Source organism: Enhydra lutris, unplaced genomic scaffold (genome assembly GCF_002288905.1).
Source record: "Enhydra lutris kenyoni isolate GAN:26980312 unplaced genomic scaffold, ASM228890v2 scaffoldscaffold12, whole genome shotgun sequence".
NCBI classification, from domain to species: Eukaryota; Metazoa; Chordata; class Mammalia; order Carnivora; family Mustelidae; genus Enhydra; species Enhydra lutris.
This window is the reverse complement of record NW_019154096.1, coordinates 38,163,823-38,191,357: the sequence shown is the minus strand read 5'-3', so window position 1 is coordinate 38,191,357 and position 27,535 is coordinate 38,163,823. Positions and strand designations below refer to the sequence as shown.

Below are 27,535 nucleotides of genomic sequence, written 5' to 3'. Positions count from 1 at the left end.
AAAAAAAAAAGAAAAAGATAGAAAATACTTTGGAATAACGTTAACCAAGGAGGTGAAAGACTTGTGCACTAAAAACTACAAAACACTGCTGAAAAAGCTTAAAGACGACGCAAACAGAAAGACAATGTCCATACTGCCCAAAGCCATCTACAGATTCAATGCAATCCTAATGAAAATCCTAAGAGCATATTTTGCATAAATAGAAAAAACTGTCTTAAAATTTGTATGTTATCTCAAAGGACCCTGAATAACCAAAACAATCTTGAGAAAGAACAAAGCCAGAGGCCTCACACTTTATGACTTCAAAACACATCATGAAGTTCTAATCAAAAAGTATGTTACAAGCATGAAGACAGACATATAAACCAGCAGAACAGAATAAAGACCCCAGAAGTAAGCCCTCACAAATATGGTCAAATTACCTTCAATAATACAAGCCCCCACAATGGGGAAAGGCTAGTCTCTCCAACAAATGATGCTGCGGAAACTGGATAACCACATTAAAAAGAAGAAGAAGAAGAAGAAGATAGACCCTTACTTTACACCATCTACAAAATTTAATTCCAAATGGGTTAAAAAGAGGCGCCTGGGTGGCTCAGTTGGTTGAGCATCTGACTCTTGATTTCAGCTCAGGTCATAATCTCAGGGTTGTGTGATCAAGCCCTGTGTTGGGCTCTGCACTCATCAGGGAGTCTGCTTGGGATTCTTTCTCTCCCTCTTTCTCCCCCTTTGCCTCTTCCCTCATTCCTGCTTGTGCTTTTTTTCTCTCTCTCAAGTAAATAAATAAAATCTTTTTTAAAAATGGTTTAAAGACTTCAGCCTAAGATCTGAAACTATAAAACTCCTAGAAGAAATTACAGGGGAAAAGCTTCATGACATTGGGATGAACAATGATTTCTTAGGGGTGCCTGGGTGGCTGAGTCCTAAAGTATCTGCCTTTGTCTCAGGTCATGATCCCAGGGTCCTGGGATGGAGTCCCACATCAGGATCCCTCCTTTGCGGGAAGCCTGTTCTCCCTCTCCTGCTCCGCTTGCTTGTATTCCCTCTCTCTCGCTGTCTCTGTCAAATAAATAAATAAAATCTAAAAAACAAAACAAAACAAAACAAAAAAACAAAAAACAATGATATCTTGAAAATGACACCAAAAGTATAGGTAACGACAATAAATACAAAAATGGACAAATGGGACTATGTCAAAACTTAAAAACTTTCACAGCAAAGGAAGCAATTAACAGGGTAATAAAAAGGCAACCTACCGAGTGGGAGAAATACTTGCAAATCATATACTGGATAGGGTATTAATAACCAGAATATACAAAGAATTCCTACTTGTAACAAAAAATAGGAAACTAAAAAATGGGCAAAGGACTTGAATAGACATTTCTCCAAAGAAGACATACAAATGGCCAATGGGCATCTCAAAGATGCTTAACAACACTAATAGTGACATTCATCAGTGAAATCCAATGAAACCACAATGATATACCACCTCACACCCATTAGCATGGCCCTTACTAAAAAACAGAAAATGACAAAGTGTTGCAAGGATGTGGAGAAATTAGAACCCTTGTGTACTGTTGGTGGTGGTAATGTAAAATAGTGGAGCCACTAAGGAAAAGCAGTATGGTTCCTCTTCAAAAATTAAAAACAAAATTATCATATGATCCAGCAATGGCACTTCTGGGTATGTATTCAAAAGAATTGAAAACAAGATCTCAAAGAGAGGCATGTACACCTTTGTTCATTGCGGCATTATTCACAAACCAAGAAAGGGAAAAAACTTAAATGTCCATCAACAGATTCATAGAAAATGTGGTCTACACATGGGATCCAGTATTATTCAACCTTAGAAATCAAGGAAATCTTGTCCTATGCTACAAACATGGATGAATCTTGAGGACATTATGCTAAGCGAAAAAAGCCAATCACAAAAAGACACATAAAGCCTGATTTCACTTACATGCGGTACCTGAAGTAATTAAACCCACAGAAACAGAAAGTTGAAGTGTGGCCAGTTGCCAGGGGCTTAGGGGAGGGAGAAATGGGAAGCTGCTCTTCAATGAGTATTGTTTCAGTCAGGCAAGCTGAAAAAAGTTCTAGAGATCTGTTGTATAACAATGTGCACATAATTAACAATACTGTAGTGTACACGTAAGTCATCAAGAGTGTAAATTTATGTTACGAATTTTTTACTACACACACACACACACACACACACACACACACACATGCAAAGTGCAGGGTAAGCACAACTGGATTTACCCAACATTGGAGCTTCTCAACTAAGCAACAAAGCAAGTGAGGGCAAGGGTGTTGGGAATATTTGCAGCTAAACCATTATGACTGACCACAGAATTCAAACTGAGTAAGAAGCAGAGTGAGAACATAAGGGGGGAGTGTGGTGAAGAACAGTAAAAAAGTAATAGGGTCAGTGGTTTGTAAGTCCCAGTGAGGTAAAGGGATTGCTTATACTAGAAGGCATGAGCTGGAAAGATCAGAAGTGATGATCAGAGTAGGGTACTTGAAATTGAAACTATGGATTTATGATTATGATCACATTACTATTGTATAATAGACCTGAGGTCATGGTGGCTGAGTTAGAGAGAAAAACACTGGCAGAGGTCAAGGAAACAAGAGACTAGGAAGGTAGTGGAAGAATCGGCCAACTGGATGTTGAGATGGATCATCAAGAATTAAAATAAACTGGGACACCTGGGTGGCTCAGTCGTTAAGCATCTTGCCTTTGGCTCAGGTCATGATCCCAGGGTCCTGGGACAGTGCCCCTCATGGGCTCCCTGCTCAGCAGGAAGCCTGCTTCTGCCTCTCCAACTCTCCCTGCTTGTGTTCCCTCTCACACTGCGTCTCTCTCTGCCAAATAAATAAAACCTTTAAAAAAATACAAAACAAAACACCACTGGGTTAATGAGTTAATAAAAGAACATACATATTACTATAGCTAAAAAAGTTTAATTATTTTAATATCTTTATTTCAATATACTTGGTTTCCTTAGAAACCCAATTGTGTTTTATTTTATACATTTAAAAACACTGGTCTGAAAAACTGCCCAAAAAACTTCAGAATGCTTGAGAGCAAGAAGAGGAATTGAATGGTCAGAAAATGAGGCACGATAGAAAGGCTCCAGGTGTTGAAGGGCAGTGGAAGAAAAGGGTCTGCTGAAGAGATTAAACACAGCCTTAGGTCCCCGTAGGTTCAATGAGAGTTTAAACAGAATAAGGGAGACACAGAAAATGTTAAGTGGAAAAGGAAAGTTGCAACACAGAATGCATGATGCCATCTGTATAAAACACACAAAAAAATGGAAATATACTTTTGTAAAGGGAGAGAAAATTTTAGAAGGACACAAAGTGGTCAACTGTGGTTTAGAATGAGAAGTAAACCGAGGAGGGAGGAGCAAGAAAGGAAGAAAGGGGAAAGCTTACTTTTCAACATTGTTCAAACAGTTTGCTGCAAGTGTGTATTACATTAAAAAAAAAAAAAACCTACTTCTTTTTAGGGGAATCCTTTTTCTCTTTTCCTTAATATATTCTCCTGTATTCTTGCAGGACACTAAGGGCTGGGCTTCTGGGCTCTCCAGAGAGCTAAGTGATGTATTCTTTCAGAAAATGCTGTCTAAAAACAAAAAAAAAACTTTTCTAGCAGGGCAGGATGGCTATCGTAGGGAATGCTTTTAGCTATGTGGGGCTGTCATGAGCAATCAGCCTTGGTAGGCCCTCAAATATCTGACTTCTGTGTTAAGGCAAGCAAGAAACTGGAAGCTTCATTTCCTGGAGCTCTCTCTTCATGCTTCAAAACACACCTGGGACAGGAAACTGCAAAGCAGGCCATGGTTATTGGGCACTTACCGAAAGTAGCAAACATGGTAATACTTCTCTCAAGCTGAATGGACTACTGCTGGTGTATAAGGAACCTACCGATTTTTTGCTTTGCCGTGTATGTGCCATTGTACTGAACTTGTTTATCAGTGTCCCAAGTTTATCAATTGATTCTCCTGGTTTTTCTAGGTAGATTACATGCTCTGCAAAGAGCACATGCAAAGAGTACAAGTTTTGACTTTCCCTTTTAAATATTTATGCCTTTTTTCCTTCAGCCTCGTATTCCATTGGCTGGAGCCTCCAGTTAAATGCTTAACAGAAGCATTAAAAATGAGCTTAGTGGGGGCACCTGGGTGGCTCAGCTGGTTGAGTGTCTGACTTTCGATTTCAGCTCAGGTCATGATCTCATGGATCATGAGATGGAGCCCCCTGCCTAGCTCTCCATTCAGTGGGTAGTTGGCTTGAGGATTCTCCCACTCTGCCCTTCCCCCGGCTCACTAGCTCACTCTCTCTCCCTCTAAAATGAATAAATAAATCTTTTTTTTTTTTAAATGAGCTTAGTGTTGTTCTCAGAAAGTTTTCACAGAAAGTATTTTACCAGTCGGGTTTACTACATGCTCTAGGTAGTTTTTACCCCTTATCAAGCTGAGGAAGTTTCCTTCTTTTCCTAGTCTATCAGAAGTGGTTACTGAATTTTATCCGGTATCTTTTGTTATCAATTGAAATGATCATACTATTTTCCTTCTTTGATTTACCAATATAGTATAAATGACACTGAAAGGTTTGCTAAGATCAAATCATCCTTGAATCCCAGGGTGAGTTTTTCCCTACACAGTTTTGACATACTGTTGGATTCAGTTTCCTACTATCTTATTTTAGATCTTATAAATAGGTGATAAAGGAAAATAGCCTATTGTTTTCTTTTCCTGTGCTATGTTTTTGCTAACAGAATTATGATTGCTTCAAAAGGCACCTTCTCTTTTACATTTTTTTTCTTTCCTCTGGAAATCTGTGTAACACAGGGATCATCAATTACTTTAATGTCTTATAAAAATATCTGGCCCTTTTGAAGGGTATATCTTCAACAATTTTTTCTATTTCTTCATCAGCTACTGGATTATTGAGCTCTTCTATTCCTTCTGAAAATTTTAGTAATTTACATTTTCCCAGGAAATAATGCTTCATTAATTTCTAGGATGTATGGCATGAAGTTATGTATAATATCCTCTTCTGAGGCTCCCATCTCAGCACTTACGGAGGTGTCCCTGGCTCGTTTGTAATGTGTGCCTCCAGCTTGTTTTCTTCTTAACCAGGCCTGCCCAGAGTCTGCCAGCTTTGATTTTACTGTCAAGAGCTGTTTTATTTTGGGGGCACATGGCTGGCTCAGTTAGTGGAGCATACGACTCTTGATCTTGGGAGTTGCGATCCCAAGCCCCAAGTTAGGTATAAAAATCAAATCTTTAAAACAAAACAAAAAAAAAGTTCTATTTTTCATTAACTTGTAATTTTATATTTATTAATTCCTTCATTCTACTTTATTTGGGTGTATTTTGTTTTTAATCAGTTTAAACTGAATATCTTGTTCATTCAGCTCTAATCTTTCCTGTTTACTAATATTTAACTGCTATGAATTTTCCATAAAGTTTCACATTGGTGACATTGATATGTAGTGCTCTCACTGTAATTAACTGCTAAATTGTGTGACTTCAGTTATGATCATCTCTTTAAGTTATTTAAAAGATATGTCTCTTCCCTTGCTCTGAAAGAAGTAGATGTTTCTGTTTTGGATTTATGTTCTTTTTGGTCTGTATGGTTCTGTTTTGGAGGGGGCATCCTATTTCTGCTCATTTCTACTGCACTATGGTCAGAAAATATAAATTAACCTATTTTATTTTTGCTTTCTGAAAATCTACTGATTTGTGGCACAAACATGCTCATTTTTTGTGACTATCCCATGTGCTGGGAAAGCATACATATTCTTAAGAAATCTCTGCAGGAACAACAACCAGTCTTCATTAATGATCCAGAATATAGAAATGTAAAGCCAATGAATACCAGTAGCTATTTCTCCTCCCCATAGCTACACAATTCCTTATTTCAGCAATGCATCTGATTCAATGTTCTCTCTATATATTCACTTCTGATCACTCAGCTACTTGAATTCCACCCCTGAATCTGTGTCTAATGACCTAAGCACTCTAGTACTAAGTCCAAGCAGTCTCCAGTGACCCTAAGCAAATTCCTAGGCCAAACAAGCCAAACAGCCCCACTTGGATCAGGGTTCCATCATCACTCTACTCAACTACAGCCAGGGAAACCAAGGTCATTGTTGAAGGGCTTTTTAAAGTTTACCCACAGCCAGGCCTTCTCTACTTCCAGGAGTAAGGGAGAACTACATTCCTCTATCCTTTGCAGTTAGGTAAGCCAAATGACTAGCTCTGACTGAAGTTTCATGATTACTAGTTACAAGACCCTCCAATGTTTCTTCCCTTCCTCTGCAACCAAGAAAGCCATGTGTTCCAGAGGGCCAGCTACAAGAGGACAGAACCTATGATAGGCTTCATCTCAACTGCCTACTTCATTCAAGCTGTACATGGGATTAGAAATGAACTTTTTGCTCTGTCTAGCCAATGAAATTCTAGGATTTTGTTCATTAATGAGGCATTATTTAGCCAAACCTGGTTAATACTGTCCTGCTGACCATTAGCTCCCAGAGCTGTGGGGAAGTCCCATTCTCTGATATATTCCCTTTTTATAATAAAATTGACATTTCTAGTACAAATGAAATTTGGGGGAAAGGGTCTTTCTCTTCTACAGCCTCCAAATTTTTCTAAAAATAACAAATGTGGTTTTCATAATCAGAAGGAAAAAACCCTTTAAAATATTAATAAAAGTTTCAATGGACTTAGCACTTTGGAACTGGAAACTTAGCCATCACCTAGTCTAGTCCTGATCTTTCATTCTGTAGAACAGAGAACTGAGACCTGAAGAGTGTCCTGAATAAGACTACCCAACCAGTCATATTGGACTAAGGTAATTACTCAGGCCTCTGGACTGCTGAATTTAAGTCAGTCAAGATAACACATTTTAAGATTTATTCCTTCTTCTTTTAAAATATACTTTCTGTGACTCTTCATGGGTCTATATCCCCCACTTTATCCTAATCAGTTTTGTACATTATCTCACTACATTCTCAACATAAATAAGCTTAGGTCTCCTATTATCCACCCTTAGCCCTCTAACCTTCTCTTTCCTAGCACCAATATCACATAGTAATCATATACCTGGGTGGGTTTGTGATTTTTTTTGATGCTGGTTTCCCCACTAGAGCATAAGCTGGATCCACGAAAGAAGAACTCAGGACAATATTATCCACCATTAAGTAATTAAGTAACCAAGTCTGGATAGTATGAGTCTATAACAGGTACTCATTACATACTTAGCAAGCTGAATTAAACTTTCCAAGTCTTAAAGACTTAGAAATAATTACCAAGATGAAAACTAATCACCTCAAAGTTCTTTTCTCTGAAGTCCGTTCTCCTTAGAAAAGTTAGGGGTTCTGTGGAAGGGCCAAGAAAATGGAAGGTTTTCAGAAAGGTTACTGAGATAAATCCTCCTAGAAACCAAGAAAATTAGGAATGAAGCTATGGGGCAGAGGAAATTCAAACATACTAACAGGAAGGGTGCCTGACTGGCTCAGCTGGTAGAGCTTGCAACTCTTGATCTTGGGATCATGGATTCAAACCCCATGCTGGGTGCAGAGCTTACATACATACATACATATTAAAAATAATACTAATAGGAAAACAAAGTAAACCTATTTCTATCATACCTTTCCCCTTATTAAAAAAGGAATTTGATGCAAAATATAAAACTAAAATTTTCCCACTCTATCCAATGAAAATTAAGAGGAATTCCAATCATTTCAATTTCTTGAGATGGACATTTGAATCACTGATCTTTAGCCTTTCTAGTTTTCTGTTACATATTTTTAAAGCTTTAACATTTCCCCTAAGTATAAAATTAACTGTCCCAAATTTTGCTATGACATGTATTTTCACTATTATTGAACCTATTAATTTCTAATTCCTCCATAACTTTTTATTTAATCCATGGATTTAGAATTAGAAGTACATTGCTTAATTTCAAATATTTTTCTTTGTAACTGATTTCTTTTCCTTTTTTTTTTTTTAAGATTTTATTTATTTATTTGACAGAGAGAGATCATAAGTAGGCAGAGAGGCAGGCGGGGGGTGGGCGTGGGGGGAAGCAGGCTCCCTACTGAGCAGAGAGCCCAATGCAGGACTCAATCCCGGGACCCTGAGATCATGACCTAAGCCGAAGGCAGAGGCTTAACCCACTGAGCCACCCAGGCGTCCTGTAACTGATTTCTAATTTAATTCTACTATGGTCAGAGGACACTGTGAATGATTTCAATCCTTTGATACCTGTTGAGGCTTGCTTTATGACCAAAAAATGGTCACATTCTATCCTCACTGGGTGTGGTGCTCTATATTAACTTTTTCTTTGTGTTGTTTGGTTCTCTACAGCCTTACTAATTTTTTTGTCTGCTAGTTAAATCAGTAGTTAATGACTGCTTATGGTCCCTGATCTAAAATTATAAACTTACACACTGCTTATTATGGGTCAGATACGGTTCTAAAATATAAAACATAAAACATATATATATATATATATATAAATCTTAAAACCACTCCATGAGTTAAGGAGCATTATTCCTATCTTATAGAGGAGGAAATAGAGATGTTTGTCAAATCAGTTTGCCAAAATTGCTATTTGCACAGCTAGGAAGAAGCATATCTGGGATTTAAACCAGGAAGAGTTGGTTTAATTTAAACCCAAGAGGAGTCTGTGCCCTAAACCACTATATAAATAACATTAAATTTTATAGGGACTCCTGGGTGGCTCAGTCAGGTAAGCATCTGCCTTTGGCTCAGGTTTTGGTCTCAGGGTCCTGGGATCGAGCCCTGCATTGGGCTCTCTGCTCAGCAGGAAGTCTGCTTCTCTCTCTCCCTCTGTATGTACACTCTTTCTCCCTCTCTCTCAAATAAATAAATAAAATCTTTTTTAAAAAATCACTAAATAATATGTATACCAGCATATATATATATATCATGGACTTTAATACACACCTTCATATATAGTGGTTAAGATAGAGGGGTGCATGGGTGGTTCAATTAGTTAAACATCTGCCTTCGGCTCAGGTCACAATCTCAGAGTCCTGGGATCCAGTCCTGCGTGGGGCTCCCTGTTCAGCAGACAGTCTACTTCCTCTCCCTCTGCCCTTCCCCCCAGCTTGTGCTCTCTCTCAAATGTTTTTTTTAAAAAAGAGCATGGATATATAAATATTTACATATATATGTTATAGATATGTTATAGATATACATAGAAATAGTGATCCTAGGATAAAATGTTTTCCCTCAAGTAGGGAAAAATTTTACTGAAAGAGCACCCAAAAAAATAATTAAGAGCAATTTTTTTATCAGAAGTGTTTAACATGTGAATTTGAAAGGACACAAATACTGCATCCTCAGTATCAGCCAACCATGCAAAAAAAAAAAAAAGAACAGAAAAAGAAAACAGAGAAGAATTATACTAAATATGACCAATGGTTATTATGAGATGTTGGGGACTTTATCCTTTTTGTTCTACTTTCCCATGATTTCTTAATCCTGACTAAGAATCACCTTTAGAGGGAGGAACACAAAAGCTTACTACAAGCCCTAACCGAATCGACAGTGTCCTGTCTTAACTCTCAAGTTAAGAGTAATGGTAATAAGACACTGAAAATCACAGGAGATAATGGACATAAAAGTGTTTTGTAAACCATAAAATATACAAATGTTAATAATTACAAAGCATCCCAGGACTAAATAGAAGCTTTTTCATGCCTTTCCCCTTTTAAATTTCAGCTGCTTTAAAGTGCCTAACTTTTTGAAAACATATTTTGTTTAAACAAATTCAGAAGACTTGGTTTTGAAGGGCAGAATATTAAAGTGCCACATATCCTTGAGCACTGACAAAAAGGAAAGCAACGACAAATTTTACAAAAGCATCAATCTCTCTCAGTATCATTGAAAACAGCCCGATCTGTATTTAATAAAATGTTGATTCAGGGCTGAAGATATAAATAGGAAATCTACATTTAACCCAAAAAAGTGATGTTATTTCCAGACAAGAATTTTTATAACCCCCCAAATAGAGGAATAATTCATTTAAAGATGAATTAAATATACATTATATAACTAAAAAAGTATACATCATAATTAGTGATAAGACTGTACGCTCATTCTTTTAAGGATATGATTTCCTTTCAAAGTTTCTTTCCCTATATCTGCACAGAATCCATAAATAAAGAATGCACAGCTGCCTCACAGATGTATAATTTCAGTGTTTAGATTCCATTCTTTCTAGCTTCATTCTGCTAGAGGTTTTGGATTTTCTATTTCCATATGGTTTTTGACCTCCCTTAGTTTAGGTTCTACCTCCCCACATCTTATTCTATTTTAGTCATTACAGAAAAACACATCAAATTTGAAACATCTCAACTTTCTTTTCAAAGCTTAAAAGTTGCAAAGCTGAACAAGAAAGGGAGAATATACAGAAAAAAAGATAATCAGGTAAGTAGAACAAGACAGCCAAATTTCCCAAATTTCCTAGTTAGATAGCACCCCGTCCCTGGAATTAAGCCCCACCTTAATTCCAAGTTTCTTCTATTTCAGTTTAGACATTCACACTTAATGGAAGAGAATTCCAGTTTTGCTCACCTTTCCTCAAACTCTTAAGTTATGGTAGAAACATTTGGCGGGGAAGAAAGAAGGAAAGGTTAAGGTTTTTTGTTTTTTGTTTTGTTTTTTTTTTTTTTTTAACTTAAATTGCACATATGAAAATGTTTACAGGGGTTATCTTTGCATAATATGAGTATGAAGGATTTTTACTTATTTTTCTCGGAACTTCTCTCTGCTTTATACTTGTTCAGTGAGCATTACTTTTGTAATCAAGAGGCAAATAAGGCTTTTCTTTTAAGAAAAACCTGTAAGGAAAGGGGTTATTTTTAAATGTCTACATGCCATAATCAATTATGTTTAAATAACTTCTGTGAAACAATGCAAGCAATTTAATAATATTCCAGGGGACAGTCTTGGTATCATTAATGGGTAAAAAATCAGGTTTCATTTCTCAACCCTCCTGACTCCCAAAACTGCCCCATAGATGGGCTTATTCACTTTCATTTTCAATTGATGTGGCAGTATTTCTTTTCTTTTTTTTTTCCTCTTCTTCCACAGGGTAGATTTTAAATGTATTCTAAGAATTGTGATACAAATCACATAATTATGGTAAGCAAAGATCTGCCCAGTCTCAGCTACTTGGCAGTAACAGCCAAGATAAAGCTGTGAAAAAAGGCCCGTCCGTGTGATCATCAACAATTAAACTTGTGGATACCTCAGAAATGAGATTTATAATACAACCCTAATTTTTTAACAATACTTATGGGAAGCATTCTGGATAGATGCTTAGAAAGCAATTGCACTCCAGTGGCCTTTGAATACAGTTTTCTCTACGATGCAAAACAAACAAGTAAAGTTTGTAAGTAAAAAAATACCAACCAAAAGTTACCAAAAAGTTACCATTACCACAGACTTAAGTATTAAAAAGAGAAGGAATCAACTGTCAAAAGTCAATCAAATTTAACCCACCAAATACGTATATTTAGACCATGAGGAGAGAGGATGTTTTACCAGGTACCTCCATTAATACACCAACAAACACAGGCAAATCCATCCGTACATTAACAGGCAACAAGGCAAAAATAAAGTAAAATGTAAAATGTGTGTGTGAGTGTGTGTGTACAGCACACATCCTCATCTTAAAATGATCCTACTCTCTTTGAGAACAAATATAATTCTGTGGTTGAGAACATGGTCCCTGGAGTCAGACTACCTACATGTGATTCCTTAGCTCTGCCACTGACTACTAGGTGCACAACCCTGGGCAAATTAGGTCACCTCTGTGGTCTCATTCTCCTCTTGTGTAAAAAGGAACTAACAACCACATCACGTCATAGACTACTTGTAAGGATTAAATGAGTTAATATGTGTAAAGCATTTAAAATAGGGCCAGTGGAACAGTCAGGACAATATGTTAGGTATTATCCAGTACCTCCAGATCTTTAATTTTTATTGCTCTACAGTATTTAAACTAAAACTCACTCACCTTTTCTATGTGGACAATACTGAAAGTTAATTTAAAACATCACAAATTCAAAATCTCCTATGCTGAGTAAAAGATATTAAACTAAGGCTTTTTAGGGGTGCCTGGGTGACTCAGTGGGTTCAGCGTCTGCCTTGGGCTCAGGTCATGATCTCGGGGTCCTGGGATCGAGTCCCGAGACCAGCTCTCTGCTCAGCGGCAAGTCTGCTTCTCTCTCTCCCTCTGTAATCTCTCTCACTTTCGCTCTCTCTCAAATAAGTAAAATCTTTTTTAAAAATGTAAAGAAATTTTTAAAATAAACTAAGGCTTTTTACTGACTACATTTTATTTAATGTTTCCAAGGTCCGATAAACTCCAACTCCATAAAACGAAGGAATAACATATTTTACTTATTGTTTCAATTAAAAAGGTCATGATATACAGTTTATAATTTGAAGTACACTAGTCAGAATTAAAATATCCTTAATGTTAAAAAATTATATTGTGCAGAATTGGAATGTATTTGGAAAGAGAACTATTAAGAATATCAAAGGGTCATGTATAATACTCTAATTGCTTTACACAGAAGAAAGAATGCGGGCTGGTGTCAGAGGGGCTTTAGTGGGAACTTAAACTGATACATACATGATTTTACTTTTTGTTTAAAGATTCATTTATTTGTTAGAGAGAGAGTACACACAAGGCAGGGTGAAGGGGAGGCAGAGGGAGAAGCAGGCTCCCCGCTGAGCAAGAAGCCCTGCAGAACTTGTCCTGGGATCATGACCTAATCCAAAGGCAAATGTTTAACTGACTGAGCCACCCAGGTGCCCCAATACTTATGTGACTTCAATAAGGGTCTGAAATTGGCACAAACATAACAAAACGTTTTCTTTTTCTCCAACTTCTACCTCCAATTATGGTTGCTCCAATTTCCCTATCCTACCCTTTAATGATGTCTGGAAGAATTCCTACAGCTTTCCCAGTAGTTTTCAGTTATTAAAAAAAAGTCCAGTCTAGTTTATTGCTATTTAAAACTTTAATCTTCAATCTTACAGTCATCTCTTTCCCTCCAAATTCAGATTTGGCACATGGTCCAAGAAAGTTCAACCAGGGAAGTGGTGTAGTCTGATCTGTTTGGGGAGGAGAGGGCAATGAGGGAATCAACTGTCTCAACATGCGACCACTTCTGCAGTCCTCTGTGGAGGCTACCACCACCCTGGCTAACACAGACTATGACACAGGCAGCCAAATGATGGTTTTTCTTCTGGGGACAGGCCAGAGCTCTTTGGTGACTGAGGGGCGAGAGGCTCTAATCCAACTGCCCATTTCCCTACCCAGAGATCTACTTCAGCTCAACCTCTTCTACTTTTGCTCCCCTCTCCAACAGAGCCAGCCCTGTCAAGGTGGCTAAAGCCTGGCTACCTTCCACACTGCCCACTTGAACAGAAATTCAAGACAAGTACAGGCTGTTCCACTGCTACCCTCTCTGTCCACACTGAGGTTTCTGTCCACTTTTCTTTATCCCTTACTCAAGCAGGCACAGATAAACCAATTAGTTGTGTAACAACTACTGTCTCGGTAATGAGGATTCTGGTTCTGCTCCACTTTTCCCTCATGTTCCCAACCTCAGGACTGTTTCTCTTAGACCTTCCCACAACAAACTCCTTAGGCAAGGCCACCTCAAGGGAACAAGAAGGGAGCAAAAAGTACAATGATCCTCACCAAGGCAAACGAGCCGTGGACAATGCCCCTCTCCTCCATTCTCTGAAAGCTTTCTGGCACACCCTAATAAGCCCTGGAAATGATTCAGACCACTAAGTGCTTGGGCTTTCTTTAGAATGTGGAATCCTTGACTTACACTTAACTCTGAGGTCCTAGTCCCCATTCTGAGCTAACTAGGAAAGTCCGGTGCTATTTACTTCTTTTATTTATTTATTTTTTTAAAAGAATTACTTATTTTGAGAGAGAGAGAGAACACGCAGGGCTGAAGGGCAGAGGGAGAGAATCTCCAGCACACTGCCTGCTGACCTATGCGGATGCGAGGCTCGGTCTCCCCACCCTGAGATCAGTGCCTGAGCGGTAACCAAGAGCCAGCCGCCCAACCGACTGAGCCATCCAGGCGCCCCTGCCACTTCTTACTCTTATTTGTTTGACCTTGGTGAGACAATTAACCTTTATTATTAGCCTCCAATTCTTAACATATAAAACCAAAAAAGCAACAAAACCTCCCATTATCAATTTGCCAGTACTCCTGGTATACAAAAGTACTTTACAAATTCAAACGTTAATAATGTGAATAAACATAACACGCACTTCCAGAAGGTATCAGGATTAGATGTAATCTTCAAGGACCCTATATAGCAGCCATTCAAACTACTTTTGAAGATAAACCTGACCTCATCTTCTCCCACACAAATACTCTCTCACACAAACATTTATCAGGCATTACTATGTGGTAAAATAGTGTTCAGTGCTTAATTGTGCTCATTCAGTCTTCACAGAAACTGTGAAAAAACTATTATTAGCCTCATTTCACATACAAGGAAATAAAGCTTAGAGAGATTAACTACTTTGGCGCACAGTCACAAACCCAGTAAACAGAGAGTAGTAAGGGATGGAACACTAAATACAGAGATAGGCAACTAAACATAGAAATAATTCAAGGTTTAATGAACGTTTTAAGTTATTTGGAATCCAGAAGTCACTGTAATCGTATCAAGATCCCTTTATCTTCTTAGGCAATTAACAGCTTCTTTGTATAAAAATTTCACTATTTAACCTTAACTATATGACTTTTTGTTGTTTTTTCTGAATGATGTGACCAGTAGAACCTGTTACAAACCATCTTCTACACAAACTGGTAAGTTGCTAAGAAAGACTAGGAAACAGTGAATAAATTTAAAAAGAACAAAGTCTCAGTCAACACAATTAGAATAATGATGGCACTTGATTAAGAGACAGCATTACTGTAGGACTATATCCAGGAAGACAGGGATGTCTCTTTAATAATACATACCACTTCATTTCACTAAGTTTTAGTTTTGAAGAATACATTTTGAAAACTGTAGTTTAAAGAAATTTGGCTTAGGTTCTTTATAGTTAAAATACCTCGCTTTGTTTTTAAACAGAGAAACTTCATTTGCTTATTATCCCTTTTGCCCTAGCAGCCAGAAACAATCAACCTGGCCACTGCCAAGAAGGAAAAAATTTTCTTCTACCCTCTTAAATTCTATATTTGGGGGACTGCAAATTAAATGGACAAAAGATAGATTAGGAAGAGAAAAGACATACTGTCATTCACTTAACAGTGTTTACAGAAAGATGTGACTAAAAGAGGCAATTAGAATTTGAGGCTCATATGTTATTAGGGAAAAAAGAGGGGAGGAAGGCATTTATGGGAAAACAAATGACTTTTAGGAAAGATAAACGGGCCCTTAGGAGAGGGGATATGATATATATGGCAATGTCAGTTTAGGTGTGGAGCCACTTTTTCTTTCTTCTCCTCTCTAGTGATAAGAATCAATCATCCCTGGTTTTGGCTTAAGGAGCAGCTCTATGACAAGTTCTTCTGCGAGGCTATGCTTTTAGGCAGATAAGGAAGTTCAGGAAAAAAAGCCTATTCTCAAATACCTTCAGTTGAAAATATTTTTTATGCCACAGTGATGTATTCTGGACCCATTCACCATCAACACATATAAGTATCTGAACACTTACTGTATACAAAGCATTGAATTAGTACCAAGGGCAAAACAAAATATTTTAAGACAAAATGCAGTCACCAAGGAGCTTATAAAATAAATGAAGAGTATCAGTTAACCTAAACCTTTTATTTTCTCTTTTGTTTCTAAACACTCTTATAACAGCAAAGGAATTTTTATATATCCTGAACAAAAAATGAAAAACAAATGACCAAAAAAAAACAAGAAACAAAAACAAAACAAAACAAAAAACGCAAAATGCCAAGGAAAGAGTTAATATCCATACCCCAAAAAAGAATTTCTGCAACATGAGTAAGAAAAAAGATTAGAAAAATAAACAAATGAGAAAGAAATGCAAAGAACCAACAAACATATAAAACTCTGCTCAACCTTACTCAATCAAAGAAATACAAATTAAAACTATAATACTGTTTTTTCAGCTGGCAGACTGGCAAAGATTGAAACAAACCGATGTTATTATGTGTTGGTGAGGGGGTGGGGGAAATACACTCAAACACTGTTGGTTGGAATGTAAATCGTTACAAAGATTTTGCAGAGCAGTTTGGCACTATAGCAGAAATGCATGGCTTCTCTTACAGTAAACACATTTCTAAGAATTCATCCTATAAAATAAAAATAGCCTCACAGGAAATGTACAAGCACCACAGCACTGTTTACCATGCAAAACAAAACAAAACAAAAAACCCACATCAAACTGACTAAATAGTCATCATTAGGGTATTGGTAAATAAAATGAAGGTATATTTATAAAAGGGAATATTACTTGGCTACTAAAAAGAATGAGTACGTTGATATTTAATGACAAAGAGTCCTCCTATTTATTCAGTGAAAACAAAGTTATAGAAAAAATGGTGCATAGTATCACCTCATTTTTTGGAAATGGGGAGAGGAAAAGAAAAAGAAATAAAGACAGTGGAAAAGAAAGATTACATTTATCCGGGCAAGTGGCTGACTCAGTCCAAAGAGCATTTGACTCCTGACTTCAGGGTCAGGAATTCGAGCCCCATGATACAGAGATTACTTAAATAAATAAAACTTTTTTTTTTTTTTAAAGGGGGTGCCTGGGTGGCTCAGTGGGCTGAGTGTCCCACTCTTGGTTTCGGCTCAGGTTGTGATCTCAGGGTTCTGAGATCCAGCCCCATACTGGGCTCCGAGCTCAGCATGAAGCCTGCTGGAGATTCCCTCTCTCCCTCTACCCTTCCGTGTGTGGGAGTGCTCTCTCTAAAATAAATAAATAAATCTAAGGGGAAAAAAAAAAGAAAGACTGCATTTAACTCTGTATTTTTAACACTTTTAATCCGTGGGGTAGTGGAGGCAGGATTACAGAAGACTTTCACTATCTACTTTATGCCTGAAGTTTCAACCAAATACGTGTAACTTCTGTAAAAGGAAGAAACTAAGGGGGGGTGGCTCAGTTGGTTAAGCGTCTACCTTTGGCTGAGGTCATGATCCTGGGGTCCTGGGATCAAGCCCCAGATTGGGTTCCTTGCCCCTCTCCCTGCCGCTCCCCCTATTTGTGCTCTCTCTCTCTAATAAATAAAATCTTTAAAATAGAGAGAAAGAGAAGAAACTAAAGAAGGCTCTATGATAATACAGTTAGGGAAACTATATTGGGGTGTTACCAGACTAAAAGCTGAGAAGGCTTGTAATAAAGAAATCTGATATATTAATAAATGGTACAAGAAACACCAAAAGACTGCCTTTAAATAATGATGCGAAAGAGCTAACTTTTAGGTATGAACCACTGAGGAAAGCTTCACAGTGGAGATAGGATTTTGAAGCATTTTGATAAGCAGGGAAGAGGGGGAAGGAGAGTCCAGGTATAGTCCATTATAATACATAATTTTAAGTTTTTTTACTAGCCATACTAAAAAAGCAAAAAGAATCAGGTGAAATTAATTTTACTCCTACCTAATCCAACATATTCAAAACAGCATCATTTCAATAAATAATCACCATTTAAAAAGCATAATGGGATATTTTACACACCTTTTTTATACTATCTTCAAAATGTGGTACATAATTCAGACCAGCCACATTTCAAATGTTCAACAGCCACATGCAGTATTGCCTACTATAGGGGATGGCAGAGGTCTAACGATTCTGAAAGGGAACCCAGAACTGAATACTTCGGTGATACAGGCTAATAAAATAGTAGTTTGAAGTGAACAAGAAGGCAGACTGCACCAGAGCAAAACGCCAGTCTGAGATAATCTGAATTTCATATTGTAAGCAAATAAGAAACCAAAGGAAAATATTTAACAAGTAGGAATGATGACTAAAGCACTATTTCAGGAAGATTAACTTCTTTTTCTCTACTCAGATTATATGCATAAATTCAACATGCAATTTTCTTCCCAACATTTTTATTACATGAAAGATTACTGAAACAAAAATAAAAAGAATTATCTGTCATCAAGCAACTACATTTTGTTGATTTAAGATACTTCTGAGTATTTACTGTTGAAATATTTTCATTTCATGACACTTTTAAACAATTTTTTGAAAAATGTTTTAAGAACTTTACCAAAGTTTAACAGCCTTTAACACTCCCTATCAAGAGCTTCTTTTAGCCAGAAATCTGAAATATTCTTAATTAAGTGCAAATTTAAGACATTTAAGATCTTAAACTACTGGCCTACAATACAAAAAACATTAACTGCTAATAGGAAAACTACCTACAAATTTTAACATACATAAAATGGTATCACAACCATGAAAGTCTCCAGATTTCTTAACTTCAAAATTGAGAGCTTCTAACATTTTGGATAATTTACCCAAAGGCCAAAGGGAAAAAAAAATGCTCAAGAAATGAGATAAGAAATCAGGGCACGAGAGAACGCCACCGGCCACGAGCCGTTCCCTTCGTTACTGACTATGACTGCCAAGGCCGGAAGAGGGACTCTACAGCCAAGAGTCAGAAACCCAGTGATGTCACCACAACCAAAAGCATTACACGACCTGCAATTTCAGCAAGAAACTGCTCTGCATTAAAGCTGGGGAATTTTCTTTCTTTCTTTCTTTCTTTCTTTTCTTTTTAAGTAGAAAATGATCTTAAGGTTCACCAAGTACCCTTCACTTTTTAAGATAAGGAAAAGGAGATCCAGATAAGTTTAGCATAGTATCCAAAACTGCACAGCTAACTTAGTGGTAGAACCAGTACTAGATGTTAATTTATAAAAACTCAGAAGCCAAAACTTAAGTGAACACTTAATATATATATATTTTTTCATATATATATATATATACATATATATATAATTTTTCATATTTCCCAGATTATCCACATTAGCTGCATTTCTTTTTTTTTTAAGATTTTATTTTATTTTATTTTATTTCATTATTTGAGAGAGAGCGAGAGAGAGCCCGAGCAGGGGGGAGTAGCAAAGGGAGAGAGAGAAAGACACCCTGCTGAGCAGGGAGCTGGATGCAGAGCTTGATCCCCAGGACCCTGAGATCATGACATGAGCCGAAGGCAGCCGCTTAACCGACTTAGCCACCCCTAGGCACTCCAATGCATGTCTTTTATAATTTTTAAAAGTCAAAAAAACATTTGCTTTAAAAACTACTGAATATTTTCAGAAACATTCTCCTTCTGCTTCCTGGTTTACAGTCTTACTCTGAAGGCTACTTTCTCAGGAAAACCTCCCAAAGCACCTATACTCTAAACAGACAAGTTTCTTTATTACACACTCTCATAAGCTCCCTGTATGGATATATTTTTTTAAAGATTTTATTTATTTATTTGACAGAGAGAGAGCACAAGTAGGCAGAGCGGCAGGCAGAAGGAGAGGGGGATGCAGGCTCTCCACTGAGCAGGGAGCCCGATGCGGGGCTCAATCCCAGGACCCTGGGATCATGACCTGAGCCTAAGGCAGCCGCTTAACTGACTGAGCCACCCAGGCGCCCCATGAGTCTTAATATAACTACAATTAGACAATTATTTGTGAAATTATTTAATAACTATCTTCTCTACCTAGGTCTTACACTGGTATTTCTCAGGGCTGTTCTAGGCTCTTTGCTGTGTACAGCAGGATAATATAACCATGTAATTATATAAAGAATTGCTATTATGTGTGTATTTTTCTTTAGATAACTCAAAAAATGACTTTACAAAAAGGTGAAGAGCCAAAAGATAGTGGATTTACGCTGTTCACCTGCCTAGAGCCATCCTTTCTTTGGGGGAAACAACCACTTTTCCCATCTCTCATGGTTCTAGGAAGGCATTCAGTGCTGGTGTTTAACTGGCTCTCTGACTGCTCTGGGACAGTAAGCTAGCCCTGGCCAATGATGGCACCCCAGACTCCACGTAGTCCCAATAAGAATCTCTCCATGAGACAGAATATATGCACCTGGGAAAGAGATACCCTTTCTACATCTTGACTCCGCAGCAGTAAGAGCCATATAAGCCTGGAGTTGCCAGTGGCTATCCTCTGCCAGATGAAAGTCCTGCCTGAAAATCAAACCCAGAGAGTGGAGAGTAGATAAAACAGACCCCTTAATTACATCATCTGAACGCTGAGATCCGAATTTCTAGTCTTTTTAAAAACTTGAAGTACAGGGGGAGGTGACAAGCCTTTTTCCCCTTTAAGCTAATTTGTGTTGAGTCTGTCATTTGGAAGCAAAAATCACTTGAGAAAGCCACCCAATTCTCTTTAATAGAATATACAACCTACATGGCAATTGCTCCCAAATATCTACCCACAGTTCAAACCTCTCTCACACTCCAGCCCCATACGTGTAACTGCCAAGTGGAAATCTCTACTTGGTTGTTAAAACCCCATATCATCGGGGCGCCTGGGTGGCTCAGTGGGTTAAGCCTCTGCCTTCGGCTCGGGTCATGATCTCAGGATCCTGGGATCGAGCCCCGCATCAGGCTCTCTGCTCAGCAGGGAGCCTGCTTCCTCCTCTCTCTCTGCCTGCCTCTCTGCCTGCTTATGATCTCTCTCTGTCAAATAAATAAATAAAATCTTAAAAAAAAAAAAAAACCCGTATTATCAAAACTAAGCTATTTTCCTTCACAAACCAGCTCTCATTTTTCATCTCTACCCTATCACGTTTCCAAACTAGAAATCTGCAAGTCATTCTTGCCAATCCCATTCCTTCTCTCACCCATAGCTAATTACCAAGTTCCGTCCATTCTAGACCCTAATTATCTGCCACCTTCCTAATCTGGGCCAAGATGGAACAGGTTTCAGTGTCCCTACAAGTTTCAGTGTCCTCAGTTTTCCTCTCTTCAAAATGATTCTCCACTATATACCTAATCTCTTTAAACTGCACATCTGATTATTTTATCCCTATACTTGATATACCCCATCCTCTTTCTTAAATCAGTAGCCAATTGTATACAACTAGAGGAATAGCCAAGCTCCACTGTTTCACACCTAATTAGTAGTACAAACAAATATATACACCCTAAAGAAAACAAAATTCATCCGGGCGCCTGGTTGATACAGTCGGTTGAGCAACTCTTTTTTTTTTTTTTTTTTAAGATTTTTATTTATTTATTTGACAGGCAAAGATCACAAGTAGGCAGAGAGGCAGGCAGAGAGAGAGGAAGGGAAGCAGGCTCCCTGCTCAGCAGAGAGCCTGATGTGGGGCTCCATCCCAGGACCCTGAGATCATGACCTGAGCTGAAGGCAGAGGCTTAACCCATTGAGCCACCCAGGCACCCCACGAACAACTCTTGATTTGGGCTCAGGTCCTGGTCTCAGGGCTATGCTAATGACCGGTGTCAGGCTCTGTGCTTGGCAGAGTGTCTGAGTTTCTCTCTCCCTCTGCCCCTTCTCCACTGTGTTCTCTCATGCTCTCTCTAATAAATAAATCTTAAAAAAAAAAAAAAAAAGTTAATCAGAACCATAAAAGTATAAAAATGGAATGACACCAGAGTAGCTCAAATTCACCTGTTTTTAATAAAAGATACTAAAAAATAATTTCCTTACCTAGTTGATGTCTATATGAACTTGGTTTGGGGACCCACTGGGCCCTCGACACTCTGATCTACTAAAGCCCTGCTCTAATCTAGTGCTATCTTCCAAAACCAGTACTGGGGATCTCTAGGCACATCATTTTGTTTCTATTTTTAAAGAACTGATAGCCTTTAAAATATTAGCTACAAAAACCGATATACAACTATGATTTAGAAAAATATCCAAACATTTATAATGATTTTTGTATTTACTTTTTAAAAAACTAAGTATATGATGATTGTTAATGATGACACGTAAGTACTGGGTATTCTCTTTAAAACAGTCAAAAAATTGGCTATCACAACTCTCCCACAATTCCGCCTTTACATTATCTGCACGAATTTGTGAAAATTAAGCTCTCAGAAAGCTGAGATTGCCTCACAATCAGACTGGCATAACTAGTTGTAGTAGAAGACCCCATCCAAAAATAAATATTTCTCTATACTGCCTAAAATGCTTTACTTGTTAAAAAAAAAAAGTTTAACAAGCATCCTCTTTAAAAAAACAAAAACAAAAACTTTTCATAGTAACAACAGAACTACAAGTCACTCCCACATAAGTGTAGTTTAAATTCTTCCCTACATCTATACTAAAGGAATGGAAGCTTTGCTTAACTGAGAAAAACCCTTTTTGTCAGTCCTAAGGCACACATATTTTTCATATTTTAGCATCTCTGAAAATAGGGTCCATCTTACAATTGATGGCTTCTTGAAATTACCTAGAAGCAGATTTTCTTTATGAGTGGCCCATAAAAGTATGGTGCATCTTGTAACTTCAATACAACTCAGCATTTAATCTTATAAGTGTTAAAAAGTTAGACTGACCTGGTCAGTATGGACCTTGAAATATTTAAAGGCATTCTAAAAACAAACACTAATAAAAAGTGGGAGAGGGAAGGACTTCCTAGTTCAAAATATAGCCTGAGGGGAAACCCATTTTCCTTTCTCTTTATGGCTCTCTGCTCCCCAAATCTGAAAACTGGATCAGTACTACTATAACTGATGTCCAGCCACTACTAGGCTAGACACAAGCCTTTCTCCATTTATTCATTTTAAAATGCAACAAAGTCAGTTACAGACCCAGGTGGCAGGTTAGTAGTAGAACTAATATTTGTATACTAATCGCTATAAAAGACCAAATAATTCACAGAACTGCATTATCAACATGTGCATATCACTATATATATATATGATACTTCAATAAAGTTGATTTTTTTGAAGATTTTATTTTTAAGTAATCACTACAACCAAGATGGGCTCGAACTCACGACCCAGAGATCAAGAGTCCCATGCTCCACCAATTGAGCCAGCCAGGCACCACAATAAAGCTGATTTTTTTCAAAAGACAAATTAGTAAGTGCAGTAAGAAAATACTAGATAAAAATTGTCCTTAACCAAAAAACCCTTCCTTCCAAAGGAATTCCTTCAAAAGGGATTTCATTCAGAAGAAAATGGGAACGACTTCAGAAAGGGGGAAAAGCACATGTGCAGAAAGCAAAAATAGTGGGAAACAAGAATAAAGGAAATCTGAGATAAATTCCCTGGAAAGAACTTCATTTAATAAAAGACACTGGAAACTTCTAAGTAGAGAAGTGACAAACTGGGCTTCAATATTAACTTAAGCAGAATGGCATAAAATAAACCAGATAAACCTGAAAGTGAAGGCGAAAAGATTGTAACACTGGCCCAGGTGCAATGAGAACCTGATTCAGTTAGCAAAAAAAAAAAAAAAAAAAAAAAAAGTCAATGAATCAATCAATCATCAAATATATAAATACATACACAATATATACTGTTGCATATAAATTTATATCAAATCAAAGAATTTTAAAGAAAAAGAACTGTGTAGAAACAAAGTAACAGCAAATTTGAAAACTCAATAAATAAATCTCTGGAAAAAATATTAAACACTAAAACTCACCAAGAAATAGAAAACCTAGGCAGACCAACAGTTCTTAAATAACTGAAATGGTATTCAAAGTCTTCTACAGAGAAGAAACAAACAAACAAAGCCTGAATGGTGTTATAGGTGAGATTTGCCTAACTCTCAAGATAATTCCAGTCTTTATAAAATGCTTCTAAGGGGTGCCTGTCAGTTCAGCACCTGATACTTGGTTTCAGCTCAGGTCATGATCTCCGGGTTGTGGGATCAAGCCCTATGTCTGCTCAGCATGGAGTGAGCTTGAGATTATCCCCCTCTCCCTGACCGTCCCCCCACACTTCAGTGCCCTTTCTCTCTCTCTGAAATAAGTATCTTTAAAAAATACATAAAAATACATAAAATGCTCTTGAAATGAGAAAAAGGAAAGCTGCCCAATTCATTTTATGAGTCTATAACCTTCATACCGACATGTATCAGGACTTGTACCCACATCACCAGGAATAAAGTGGAACAATACGGTGACAGTAGAAGCAATAGATGTAGACTGCAGGTAAGATGTGACGGAATGGAGAAAGGTCTGGGTTTGGTATGACATCAACAGAAATAAGGAACACCAGGGAAACAAGTTTGGTAAGGAAGAGTTCAGTCTGAACCAGAACAACCAGGTAGAGGTATGTATAAAGCAACCGGGAAAAACAAGGATCTGTGGGCAGAGAAATAGAGAATGAGATCTGAGAATGATTCAGACAGAAGGGCCTGAACAATAAAAATGCCAAGGGACTAGTGACATATAGAAAAGTGATCTGAAAAGTGAAACCTGGAGAACACATATTAAGCAGGAAGAATGGAAAAGGGCAAAGGGGGGAACAAAGTCAGTATATCACAGAAGCCCTTTGTCCTACTCCTACTCAACCTTCAGAATGGTTCCAAAGTGATGTTTTAAGGCCTTCCCGATTGTCCCAGCACCACCAGCACCAGGTCGGGTCCCCATTTGAAGCTCTTCTAATACTGTGCACTTTAATTATAATCAGTTACAGTTAACTACAGAACTCCTTCAATCTCTGTCTCCTCCACTAGACCTTAAGCTCCACGAGAGCAAGGACAATGTCTGCTGTTGCATCCAACTGCCTTGCAGGGTGGGTCAGAATATGATTAAGTGTTGAATAAAATGGATATATGAAAAAAAAAAAAAGCCAAGGAAAGGCATTTCAAGAATGAGAAGATGATGTTAAATATCACATAAAGCTCAAGGAGATTATTTAGAAAAGGGGCTTAAATGTGTTATTTAGGTTATAGGTAGCCCTTGTGAAGGTGAACTGCAGATAACAAGGGGTTAAGAAGTGAAAAATTAAATTAAATTAAAATAAAATAGAAGCGAATGGATGGCCAGGAAGTAAATGCAGAAAAAGTAAACTGCTCTTGGCAATCTTCAGAGATGAGATTATGGAGGACTGATTTTTAATTTTGCTTCAATTTTGCAATATTTTACAATTTTTCTTTAATGAACATCTATTACATTTACAAGGAGACTTTTTTTAATGTTAATATGATTTTAAAAGGAAGAGCAGCAACATGACAGCTTGAGGGAGTAGCAATGCTCAAGGAAAGGTTTTTGTAAACTGAAAAAAATCTTAAGCACATTTATACTCTCAAGAACCCTAGAAGAGAGTAACCCCTACTCCGTTAAGTAGGAGAGAGCAGAAAAATGAAACAAGGTGTTAACTAAGAAAGGACAAAAAACATTCACGGAGATGGAAAGAAAAGATGACAGAAGTAACCCAATACATTCTGGAAGGAGATCCCACTGAATGCCTCAAGCTTTTCAGTAAAGGGGGTGGAGAAGTGACAAAAAGTTTTAAGTGAGTTCCACGAACACTGTGCAGAGGGGGAACACCCAAAACCACGAGTGGAATACTGGTTCTATGAAAGGGTATTCTGAATTTCCATCACTCTTTTGTAAACTCAACCCCTTTCTAGCTCAGAACTGCCCATATTTTTGCTTTAAGTTCAAATATTTAAATAATACTCGTTCACAGACTTTTTATTTCAACTGAAAACAGTGATAAGCATTAAGTTACTTTCTACCGCAATTCAGAGTTGAACTCTTGTAAGTAAATACAATAAAAGAGTTGTTTTCAACTCAAGCAACAAAACAGCGATCAAGTACAAGTAACTGCAAAGTGCCCTAAACGTAAAACTGTTTGCAGAAAGAGGTTTTGTTGTTGCTTTCAAACTCATCCTAAATCTCGCTCTGACAGTTCCTGAATAGCAGAGAAAACCCTGGGTTCAAATCCCAGCTCACCCAGACAAGCTACTGAACCTCTTTGTGTCTCGGTTTCCTCGTCTAAAAAATGAACACAATAACTAGGGTTATCACAAGGATTAAATGACGTCACACAGGTGAATGCGCCAAGTTCGCACTGTGTACTCAAAAGAGTTTGGTAACCATTTATTTGAAAGAGAAAAACTGCAGCCCCCTGACCAAGTAAAACATCCGAGAGCATGGACGAGTATACAAGTCACAAAACACCAGACCCTTAACACATCGCACATTATTTTTCTTTCCTGACGCAAGCTATTTTTTTTCCTGCCAAATCTTTCCACTAGGAGTCTGGAAAGACCCGGGTAGGGGGGGGGGGTATTGGCGGGGGGTAGGTTACACTCAATCCGGCAGAAAGTTTTCAGATACTGAAGTGCAGAATCACAACAGACATGGCAGCGGAGGCCGCGCAGGCAACAGGTGAACCTCGGAGAAACCTGGCACATTCCCGCGGGCAAGTTTTGAGGGGGGGCTCGCAGCTCCCCCTGGCTCTACCACCCCACGGAACACTTTTTCCCCCCTCCTCCGCCGCAGCGGAGAGAGACAAATAACGACCATCAGCCTCGCAGCTCCTGGGCGAGAGAGGTGAGCGCCTTTCCCATTTAAGGATTCAAGAAGCGTCCTCGGAGGCGGCTTTCGCCCACACCACCTCCCCAAACTCTGCCTGAAACCCGTGGGTGGGGAACAAAAGAGGGGCCGGGTGGCGGGGCCGCCGCGGGGGGCTGCGAGGAGCAGACTTCGGGCGTCCGGGGGGCCGGGGCCCGAAATGGGGGTGCCCGGCGGTGGGGCCCAGCGGGCCGCGGCCTGACCCAGCCGGGACGGCGCGGACCCCGCGAGGCGGTCCCGCCGGGCTGCACCCCGCTCGGGCCTCCCGCGCGCGCCCGGCTGCCCCCGAAACTTCGCCCCGCGCCCGCGCCGGCCTCCCCGCCTTCGCCACCGCCGCCGGCCTCTCCCGGCGCGCACACGCACTCACAGACTAGCCAACTCACCCGGCCCCCGGGGAACTCATCGTCCAGCCCTCGGCGCGGAGCGGGGTGGACGCGGCGAGCCGCCGGGGCGCGGCGGGGGCCCGGCTCGGCCTCCGCCCTCGGCGTGCAGCGGCCCCGGCCCGGTCGCCCCTCGCGCGGCCGTGCGATCCTCGTCTCGCGCGGACGGACGCACCGAAGTCCGAGCCTTCCTGCTCGCTCTCCCCGCCCTCCTCCCTCCTCCTTCGTCGAGCGCCAGCAGGCGGATTCCAATCTCGGCAGCCGCCGCCGCCGCCGCCGCCGCCGCCGACACTCGCACGGGGTGGAGGGTGGGGGGGCCGGCGCGGGCGCGGGGGCCGGGGGGGAGGGACGGGCCTCCGCCGGAGTCGGAGCCGCGCGCGCGCACTGGGAAGGCACCCGCCCCGCCCCGGACGCGAAAGGAGCCGAGCGCGCGGCGGAAGCGCCCGAAGGGTCCGCGAGGCCCGGCGCCCCCTTGCCGGCTGCGGGCCCTTGTCCCCGGCAGCGGGGCGCCGGGCTGCCGTTGGGGGGGTTTTCTCCTCCGCGCTTCCCCACCAGCCCCTCCCCACCGAGCAGCCCTACCGCCGCCGCGGCGGGGTCGGCTCGTCTCCGGGAGCC

The 27,535-nt window shown here is 39.4% G+C and overlaps 1 protein-coding gene across 1 annotated transcript in view; it reads right to left on the bottom strand.

The window, feature by feature from the left end:
- The window catches only part of LOC111144836 (bone morphogenetic protein receptor type 1A), a 140,434-nt gene extending 113,446 nt beyond the window's left edge, over nt 1–26,988 (bottom strand). The window contains exon 1 of the mRNA XM_022499358.1: nt 26,924–26,988. The gene's annotated coding sequence lies outside the window, so the exon portion shown is untranslated. The remainder of the gene's footprint in view (nt 1–26,923) is intronic.
- Nucleotides 26,989–27,535: the final 547 nt, after the last annotated feature.